A 10,725-nucleotide genomic window follows, 5' to 3' on the forward strand; every position below is an offset into this window, starting at 1 on the left:
CCCTCCCTCCATTTCTTCCTCCATCCCTCCTTCCTTCCTCTCTCCCTTCCTTCCTTCCTTCCTTCCTTCCTTCCTTCCTTCCTTCCTTCCTTCCTTCCTTCCTGGCAGCTGGTGGTGTGGTAGGTAGAGCACTAGAAGAATCTAGGAATCTAGAAGAGGAAGGCAAATATGACCTCAGATACTTACCAGCTGTGTGACCTTTGGAAAGTCACTTAACCTGTTTGCCTCAGTTTCTTCAAAAGAAAATGGGGATAATAACAGCACCCACCGCAAAGAGTTGTGAAGATCAGATGAGATCATGTTTATAAAGGTACCTACCACATAGTAGGTGCTTTAAAAAATACTTATTCCTTCATTTATTATTCATTCCTTCCATTATTAGTACTTTTGTTCATTAATCATCCACTCCTGCATTCATTCATTCATTTATTCTTTCCTTCATTCATTTATTCATTCAACAAGTCTTTATTCAGTAACTGCTACATGCCAGGCATGGTGCTAAGTCTTGGAGATATCAAGACCAGAAATGAAAGACTTGTGCCTTCAAGGAGCTAGTATTCTATTGTTGTTGTTTTTTTTTTTTTTGAGAGAGGATGCTTGATTATTCTCTTATGTTTGCTTCCCCAATATCTAGTAATTAAGTCTTGTTGATTTTACCTCCCCAATAATACCTCTTATGTTGTCTTCTTTTTACTGTTTTTATAACCACCAGTAAGTCAGTTCAATAAACAAGCATTTATCAAGGTCTTGTTAGATCTGGGTTCTGTGCTAAGTGCTGGAAATGCAAAGAAAGGCAACAAAAGGAACATGGTTCCTGCTCTCAAGGACCTCACCTTTTTTTTTCTTTTTTTTTTTGGAGGGGGGAAAGCAGGACAATTGGGGTTAAGTGACTTGCCCAAGGTCACACGGCTAGTTTTTGTGTTAAGTGTCTGAGGTCAGATTTGAACTCAGGTCCTTCTGACTCCAGGATCAGTGCTCTATTCACTGTACCACCTAGCCACCCCAAGGACCTCACCTTCTAATGGGAGAGACAATGTGTAAAAAATTACGCATACAATATATTTATTGATAACAATTAGATTTTATATAGCACTTTAGACGTCTCATTTTATCCTCAGTAGGTGCCATTATCATCTTCATTTTATAAATGAAGAAACTAAGGCAGATGGAGGTTAAATGACTTACCCAAGGTTATGCAATTGATTAATGTCTGAAGGAAGATTTGAACTCTGATCTTCCTGACTCTTCATCCAGGGTTCTATCCATTGCACCACCTCGCTGCCCTCCTATGCATAGTAATTTGGAGGGATTCTATATGGGATGGAATCTCAGGAATTCCAGATTCCATTCCTGATAGAAGACTGTAGAAATGAATAGCTTAAGAAAGGCTTCCTGCAGAAAGCAGGATTTAAGATGAACCTTGAAGGAAAACAGAAAAGCCTGGAGGAGGTCACCCCTTGCTTGTACTATTTCAATCCCTGTTTCCCCTCCACACCCCCCACCTTTCTTTGTAGACTACTTGTAGATATTCTGATGGAGCAAAATAAGTCCAGGATTTGGAATCCAAGGACCTGGTTTCTAATTGAAACTCTGCTACTTGGTACCTGTGTGACCTCTGGTAAGTCACAACCTCTCTGGTCCTCAATTTCCTCATCTGTGATATAATGGAGTTAGACTAGATGATAGCTAGCTAAAGGTCCTTCCAACTTTAGATTTATACTATTTTTTTTTTTTTTGCTTTTTGGAGGGGGGAAGGCTGGATAATTGGGGTTAAGTGACTTGTTCAAGGTCACACAGCTAGTAAGTGTTAAGTGTCTGAGGCCAGATTTGAACTCAGGTCCTCCTGACTTCAGGGCTGTGCTCTATCCACTGCGCCACCTAGCCACCCTGATTTATACTATTATAATCAACCTCCATATATCATCCACAGAGCTGTCAAATGAATATTCTTGTATCACCAATATGACCATGTCACCAATATGCCTGAGAAATTTTAATTGCTCCTATTCCCTGTAGGTTAGAACTCAAAACTCCTTAGCCCCTACCCATTTTTCCCAACTGATTTTGTTACTCTTCTTCATACATACAAGCTATATTCAGGTCAAGTCAACTAGCCTTTTTTAAAGCCCTACTATGTGCCAGGTACTATGCTAAGTGCAGGGAACATAAAGAAAAACAAAGAAACAAATGGATGGATGAATGGATAGATGGTTAGATAAATAAATAGATAAGTGAATGAAGAAACAAACAAATAAAAGAGCAAATGAATAGATAAATAAAACCAGTCCCTTCTCTCAAACAGCTCCTCCTGTTAATGGAAGATCCAATCTGAATGCATCTTGCTGTTCCCTAAACTTGAGTCTCCAGCTCCCGTCTCCACAACTTGTGCAAAGTTTAGCCTTGAAGTTCAACTTAGGAACTGTCTCTTCTAGTAAGCTTTTTCTGATTACCTTTGTGGCTAAAGTTCTTTTCTCCTTCAACTTATCTTGTATTTAAAAATTTTGAGCATTTCTAGCAGAATGTAAACTGTAGAGGAATGGGGTTTTTTGGCTTTTTATTCCTGGTGCCTAGCACAATGTCTTTAATATAGCAGGTGCTTAATAACTACTTGTTGAATTTCCTTTTCTGGCAGAGTTATAAGGATGGTGACCATCTTTCCATCTACCTTCTACTTGCTATCCCTCTGACTAAAGGATCTGGGTCATTCCACTCTGGATCTCTTGCTCTGATGCTTGTGTGGACCAGACTGGTGAGAGGCCACTGTAGCTAGTTCTGGATCTGGCCATTCTTCATTGTGGTCATCTTGCCATTGGACCCACCATAAAACCCATTCCAGTTCCCAGCTGTTGGTCTGGGATCAACATTGCCATAGCTTCTGAAAAAGGTGCATCAGACATGTCAACCAACTGTCCTGCTGAAAGACTCATCATGTCTGTGCTTTTCCAAACCCAAACACCCTTCCTTAGCTACCATTCCCCTATGTGTGTGCTTCCCACTCATAAAATATAAACTCCACAAGGATAGGAACTCGCTGAATTTTGTATTTCTATTTCCAATCAATCAACCAACATTCATTTATTAAGTGCTAATTGCACTAGGCATCAGGGAGGGCTGATAAATGTTTCGGTTCATTCATTCATACTTCAATTTCAACAAAGCATTTGACAAAATCTTTCACACTATTCTTGTAGAAAAAAATGTGATCTAGAAAATAATAAAAAAATATGAATTCAGAACTCATTGAATGTTCAGAACCAGAGCAGTCATTAATAATTTGATGTCCTATATGTTCTAAAATATTTATAAGAGCTCTCTTTGTGGTAGTAAAGAACTGGAAACAGAGGAGATGTCCTTCAATTGAGGAATGGCCAAACAGCTTGTGGTATATGATTTGGTGAAATACTGTTATGCCATAAGAAATGATGAGCTGGTTGATTTTTAGAAAAACATGGAAAAGACTTGCATGAAATAATGAAATGTGAAATTAGCAGAACCAAGAGAACATTGTATACATAATAGTAATATTGTTTGAAGAATAATTGTGAACAACCAGGTTAGTCTGAATATTATAAATACTCAAATCAGCTATAAAGGACCTATGAAGGAAGATGTTATCCACCTCCAGGGAAAGAACTGATTAACAGAAGTATGCATAATATGGTTTTAGATATATTTATAAATCTGTCAAATGGTGGCTTTATCTAGTGTAGGGTGGAGTGGGAGGGAGGAAGATAGTTTGGAACCTAAAATGTAACAAAAAAATAAAATTTAATAAATAACTTAATGTCACCTTGAAGGGAGGTGTCTAATGCAGTGCCCAAGGGATCTCTGCTTAACTGGTAGCCTTATATTCACATTTGAAATCAAACACTTGAATGAAGGTAGAGTTACACAATTTTATGCAGCAAACATTTATTAGGGCCTACTATGTGTAACACATTGTTCTAGCCTCTGGGAATATAAAGATGAAAACAAAAAGCATCTGAGACCAGGAGCTTTTCATGGAAAACATGCTTATCAAATGTGCAGATAGATTATATGAAATTGTCAAGGGGTGTGAAGATAATATATTGAATAATAATATAGAGAATTACAAATTTTGCAAAGTGATTTGCACCTGTTATCTAAACCTCATATAACCCTGTTATGTGTTGTTATCTGAATTTCACAGATGGTAGCAAATGAGTCTCAGAGAAGTCAAGTGATTTGCCCAGAGTTACAGAGCTCGTGAATATTAGGGACAGAATTGGAATCAGAGTTAAGCCTGAAATCTTCTGATAGCCTAGAATAGTTGTGTTACATGGCCCCTTCTAAACTCCCCTCTGCGTATTTTAAAATGTTTCATGGTTGTCCTTTTTTTTCTGTTTATTTGCGTCAATATCACTGCTGTCCCTCCTCTAAATAAAAGCCCTCCCTTGTAACAAATAAATATAATCAAGCAAAGTAAATCCACACAGTGGTCCTGTGTGAAAATGTGTATCTCTTTCTGTACCTCCAATCCAGGGGAACCTGCAGCCTCAAGACCACATGTGGCCATAGTTCTGTTTGGATTCAAAGGGCCACCCACACTTGAGGACCTAGAGGGTCACATGTGGCCTCGAGGCCACAGGTTCCCCACCCCTGCTCTAGTCCTTCACCTCTGCCAAAAGTTTCGGGAAGGATGCTTTGTCACCAGTCTTATGGAATTGTGATTGGTCATTGTATTAACCAGAGTTCTTAAGTCTTTCAAAATTTTCTTTTGTAGAATTGCAGTCATTGTATAAATTGTTTTCCCCTCATTTCTGTTCACTCTGCATTAGTTTGTACAAGTCTTCTATTTCATTTCTATCATCACTTCTTATAGTGCAATAATATTCCATTATATTAATAGAGCATAATTTATTTATCCATTTTGCAACTAATGGACATGTATTTTATTTCCAGTTCATTGCTATGACAAAAAAATATGGGTAGAAATATTCTTGCAAACATGGGTCCTATGCCTCTGTCTTTGATCTCTTTGGAGTATATTTCTATTAGTGGTATGCTGGGTTAATGGGAATACACAATGTAGTGACTTTTTGAGCATAGTTCCAAATTGATTTCCAGAGTGGTTGGACCAATTCACAGCTCCACCAACAATGCATTAGTTTACCTCTCCACTCATACCCCCTTCATCTAGTCATTTTACTTTTTTGTCATCTTTGCCAATTTGATGGGTGTGAAATAGGACATCAGAGTTGTTTTAATGTGCATTTCTCTTATTAGCAATTTGGAGCATTTTTTCCTTATGATAATTTCCCAGTTACATAGAGAACTGACAGAAATACATAAGATCTGGAAGCTCTGAGCTATTTTGATAATATTACTGTCTTTCTCTCCGATAGAAACCATCCAATACAATGTGTAAATTTGATAGCTTGTAGTTCTTTTGAAAAGTGTATATTCATGTCATTTGACCATTTACCTATTGAGGAGCAGGTTTTATTCTTATATAGGGATAAGGATAAAGACTAGATTTGTGACATTAGTTAGTCAGTCAATAAGCATTTGTTAAGTGCTTAGTATGTTCCAGGAGATTAACAGTGGATGGACTTGGAGTCAGGAAGATCTGAGTTCAAATGTGGCCTCAGACACTCTGTGTAATCCTGTGCAAGTCGCTTAACTTCTATTTGCCTTAATCTACTAGAGAAGGACATGGCAAACCACCCCAGTACCTTTGCTAAGAATACCCTATGAACAGTATGGTTGGACATGACTGAATAACAACAGCAATGTTCTGTCACTGTCCTAAGTGCTGGGGATAAAAAGGAAGGAGAAAAATATAGTCTCTGTTCTTAAGGAGCTCAGCTTCTAAAGGAGGAGGCAATATGCCAAAGATTGTGCTTACAAGATAAATACAGTAATGTAATAAGGAACTTCCTTGTAAAAAAAAAAAAAACAAACCCTCCCTCCATCAAGGCAGATTGGTCCTTTACTTCAACTTTAGAACATTGTCTACAGCACTGAGAGGTAAGTGACTTGCCCAGGGTCACATGTATCAGAGGTAGTATTGGAACTCATGTCTCATTGGTTTTAAGACCAGTACTTGATTCCTTGTGAAATGCTTCCACTTTTAATACCAATGACTAGGGCCTCAGGACGTGCTCAGTACTTCTTGCTTCCATCTCCCTTTGGAAGGGGGCAAAGTGATTCTCACTCAGGCTTATCCCCCAGTCCTCATCTGTTTCCACCTTACATCTTTCGTTTTTTCACATTAGGATATGGAGAACGAATCGGGCACATTCCGTTACAATTAGCTCGACTTTGGTTTATGTCTGGTTCAAACTTTGACCTATTGCTTTTAATACCTGGTTAAACTCTAAGCTCACTTTTAGCCTAAGGGCAAAGCAATAACCCTCAGGTCTGTGTGGTTCCTTTCTCTACTATTTTAAAGAATTGATATCAGACAGAAAGGTATTAATTCAGTCTAAAGAGCTTTTAGCTTCCAGCTCCTGTATATTTCTGTCAATTCCCCATGTATGTACAATATCAGTCTATTATCTGCATCTTTGTGTCTTATTTATGTGAATTCTATCAATTCCGATATATATATATGTACATATATATATATATATATTACTATTCCAGATATATATCTATGTATCTGGAATAGTAACCTTTTGTCTGTATCTTTGTTTATTCTTTAATGTAAATTTGTATCAATTCCCCATCTGGGATATCAACCCCTTGTCTGTATCTTTGTTATTTATGTATATTTGTATAAATTCCCTATCTATCTGGCATATCAGTCCATTGTTTGTATTTTTGCATCTTATTCTTATATATTTGTATCAATTTCCTATATCAGACAAAATCCTATATCAGGTTTATCCTATATCAGACTCTTAGATAAATTTGCTATAAAAAATTTCCCCTCAGTTCTCTTTTTTGTCTTTCATTCCTTTTGCATACAGTAGTCCTTTAGATGCTTCTCAAAACCATTATTTCCCCATTTAATTTTTCTATTCTCTGGATTACACATTACTTTTCACTTAATTTTTTGGATGGCGATTGGGGTTAAGTGACTTGCCCAAGGTCATTCGTTTTTGTGTTAAGTGTCTGAGGCTGCATTTGAACTCAGGTCCTCCTGACTCCAGGGCCAGTGCTCTATTTACTGAAACACCTAGCAGCCCTACCTTTCACTTTAATTGATCTTAGGATAGCCTAGTCTTTAGTACATTTACCATCCTGGTCATCCCCCTCTGCACATTGTCCAATTTGTCAATAATTTCTTAAAATGTGACTCCTTTATAGTCTTCATCATATGTATGTTTGGGGTGCCACTAGAAGTGATTAAGAAGATTCATGCTTCTACCTCGATGGTCAGTAGCAAGCATTTATTTATTAATTTATTATGTGTCAAACAGAAAGTGCTATGCATGGTAAAAATGAAGCAAATTTTTAAAAAAAGTTAAAATTGATTCTTTTAACAGATAGGAAGTTCCTGGGAGCTATTTCAGAGTCAGCTGACTGCGTGCATCTTTTCACACCTCTGTTTATCCCATGATAGTAAGGCTTTTGCTTATAAAGCACTACCACCTTTGAAGGATGAATCTTTCAAGCGACTTAAAGGGCGGTGAAGAGATGCATGGTGGTTGTTCATTTGTTGTTCAGTCTTTTCAGTCATGTCTGACTCTTTATGACTTCATTTGGTATTTTCTTGGCAAAGATTCTAGAGTGGTTTGCCGTTTCCTCCTCTAGCTTGTTTTACAAATGAGGACACTCAAGCAGGTAGAGGTTAAGTGACTTGCCCAGGGCCACACAGCAAGTATCTGAGGCCAGATTTGAACTCAGATCATCCTGACTCCAGGTCTGGCGTTCTGTGCACTGTACCACCTAGCTGCCTGAAGTTGTAGGTTAAGTGGTAGCATATTTCATGTGAGATGTGCAAATCCAGAGACATCTCCACTCCAGATGTTCCCATGGACTATTTGTGCCCAACCTTTGGTAGAGCCTTCCAAGCTTGTATTGGTCCGATCAACCACAGTTGGACACAGTACCTTGACCCCAACATAGTAATGCCCTTTTGGTCCTCTTGAGCATAAAGGACAACAACCAACCAACCAACCAATAGCAGGACATGATCAAGAATTTCATCGGATGATAAGACTCGGACAAATCTCCTTTTGGGGGATCTTTAATAAGAAGCCTAGGGTAATATGAATAAGATGGCCCCACGGCTATAGAGATGATGGAGATGGAAAAACAAATTGAAAGAGAATGGGATGGGGGTGGCCAGGTAGCACAGTGAGTAACAGCACCGGCCCCACAGTCGGGATGACCTGGGATCGAATCTGGGCTCGGATACTTAGCACCACCCCCAGAAATAACTGGCCGTGTAACCTTGAGCAAGTTACTTAACCCCAATTGCTTAGGGGCGCCCAGGTGGTGCAGTGAGTAAGAGCACCGGCTCCACTGTCGGGATGACCTGGGATCAAATCTGGGCTCCGACACTTAGCACCACCCCCAGAAATAACTGGCCGTGTAACCGTGAGCAAATTACTTAACCCCAGTTGCTTAAAAAAAAGAGAGAGAGAATGGGATGGATTGTTTTTGTGAAGCTCTAAAGCCTCTGTAGGAAACGCTGATGTGAATGAGATGCATACTGCCTCACCTCTAGGGAAAGGAAGAGGTAGAGGTATGGACCACCAATCAGTGCACCTGATATAAAAAAAGCAGGTCTATTTAAATGGTCCAAGAAAGACATGTTTTTAGAACTACATGAAAAGATTATTTTTGTGTAGGGGTGTGGGATATTCCTCTGCAGCCTGGTTATAAAATAGATTGAATAGATTAGAGGCACTGTATTTTCAGGACATGTGAACTGAAGTTCCAGTATAATTGTTCCACAGCCCAGTTGTTTGAGAGCTGGTATCTGGAGAGAAGATAACCAGCACCATCTGCTGGAAAAGAACTGGAAAAGAAGCAGAAACTGATGAACTGCAGGGATTAGAGAAGCTGGATTGTGAACAGCAAAAATAAGGAGCCAGGGTATTTGTGTGCCATGATCAGAGGGGAAAATAAGTGCCAAGAAAGACCCATGATACCTGCTAGTTATAGAGGCCCATGCAGGCAACTGTGGCCAGAGGGGTTGCTGGCATTAGAAAGCATTAATGTGTTAGAGTAAAGCTTCCTTCTTCCGTCCTCACTTGGATCCTACTCAGGGTAGCTCTGTAACTCATAGGGATTGTACAAGTTAGTTGAGAGAGAACAGGCTGCCCTTTTGGAAAAGAGGAGTTTTTGACTCTCTGGGCTCAAATATAATTCTTTTCTGTTTAATTTACTGTATAAATAAAACTATTCCGTACTTTGGAGCCTTGTGAGGTTGGGGACTTTTAAGGGGTTACCATTGGGGGAGAGTGAAATACTGAAGTTCCTAGTTTCTTCCTCAATAGGGGTAATGAGGCAGCAAGGTCATAGGTCCTCAAAGTGTATCTGTATCCTTTGTATCCAGATAGGTTTACATATATAATAGAAGGTTGATCATGTGGTGATTTATATTAAAAAAAAATGGCAGCATATGAAACCACCTAGTAGTCTTAGAGAGGTTGTGATCTGGTCATGTGGTTCCTCTGTTCAAAAATCTTCAGTGGCTTTGTACTCTCCGGTACATTTCAAACTCTTTTGCCTGGCATTCAAATCCTTCCACAGTATGGTATCACCTGATCTTTCCTGTTTGAATACGTACTATTTTCTCTATGTGCTTTGCATTTCGGCAGAAGTGGACTCTTTTCTGTGCATATTGACCATTAAAGTGTATTAATACCATTCATTTTTACATTACCTTCATTTCCCAATAAATCTATCCCCTCTTCCCACCCAGAGAGCATTCCCTCATAACAAAGAATATAAAAAGATAATTTAAAAAATGCCAAAAAAACTAACCAAAACATCAACCAAGTCCTAAATCCTATGTATTGCCTCCTATTTCTTCTTTGAGACCAAGCTTGGTCATTGTAATTTCAGAGAATGTAGTTTTAGTTTTGTTGTTATTTCCATTTACCTCAATGTAGTCATTGTTTGTATTGTTTTCTTGGCGTGGCTCGCTTCACATTTCACTGGATTCATCATATTTACCATTTTTAATAGTGCAGTAATACTCTATTATGTTTGTGCACCCCTGTATCAGCAATGCCATATTCACAATGCCTATAGAGATTACAAATATGCTGATATAATTATCCATTAGAAAATACGTCATGTTTGCCATATGAGGAAATAAACTAGAAAATTTATTAAGATACCAAAAGACTGAGTCCCAAAACCAGAAAGTGAAAGCCATCAGAGCAGTTATGACATTGGCACAGGTAGATAAAGTAGAAAGCACCCACATTTTCAAGCCTTTAAAACAGAACAGGCTACCTCAGGCAAAGGTCCTCCTCTCCTCACGCACAGCAACCACCCAGCGTCCTGGAAGCGCGCTCCCAGCAGCTCCGGCCCCTGGCAGTCCTCAGCAGGAGTCCTTAGCAGAAAGTCCTTAGCAGTTCTAACTCAAAAAGGGCTTCGCGCTGCCACTGCCTCTGCTGCTGCCGCCGTCACCACCACCGCCAGCCACCGCAGGAACGCTAGCTTGGCTTCCGCTTCCTCTTGCTCCGCCCCTTCCTGCTACGTCAGCAAGTCCAACGGGGCATGGAAGATCTTTAAATCCCATAACCCTTACAACCCCCCATCAACATACCGTATTTGGCTATATTCACCAATTTT

General features: G+C 39.2%; 1 long non-coding RNA gene across 1 annotated transcript in view; it reads left to right on the top strand.

The window, feature by feature from the left end:
- Positions 1–3,750, top strand: part of LOC138156273 (uncharacterized) — a 4,440-nt gene extending 690 nt beyond the window's left edge. The window contains exons 2-4 of the long non-coding RNA XR_011167112.1: positions 1,515–1,618; positions 2,303–2,431; positions 2,633–3,750. This is a non-coding gene — a long non-coding RNA (uncharacterized lncRNA). The remainder of the gene's footprint in view (positions 1–1,514; positions 1,619–2,302; positions 2,432–2,632) is intronic.
- Positions 3,751–10,725: the final 6,975 nt, after the last annotated feature.

Source organism: Petaurus breviceps, unplaced genomic scaffold, assembly GCF_028583685.1.
Source record: "Petaurus breviceps papuanus isolate PSGF00001 unplaced genomic scaffold, PetGlider_PUasm1.0 99, whole genome shotgun sequence".
NCBI lineage: Eukaryota > Metazoa > Chordata > Mammalia > Diprotodontia > Petauridae > Petaurus > Petaurus breviceps.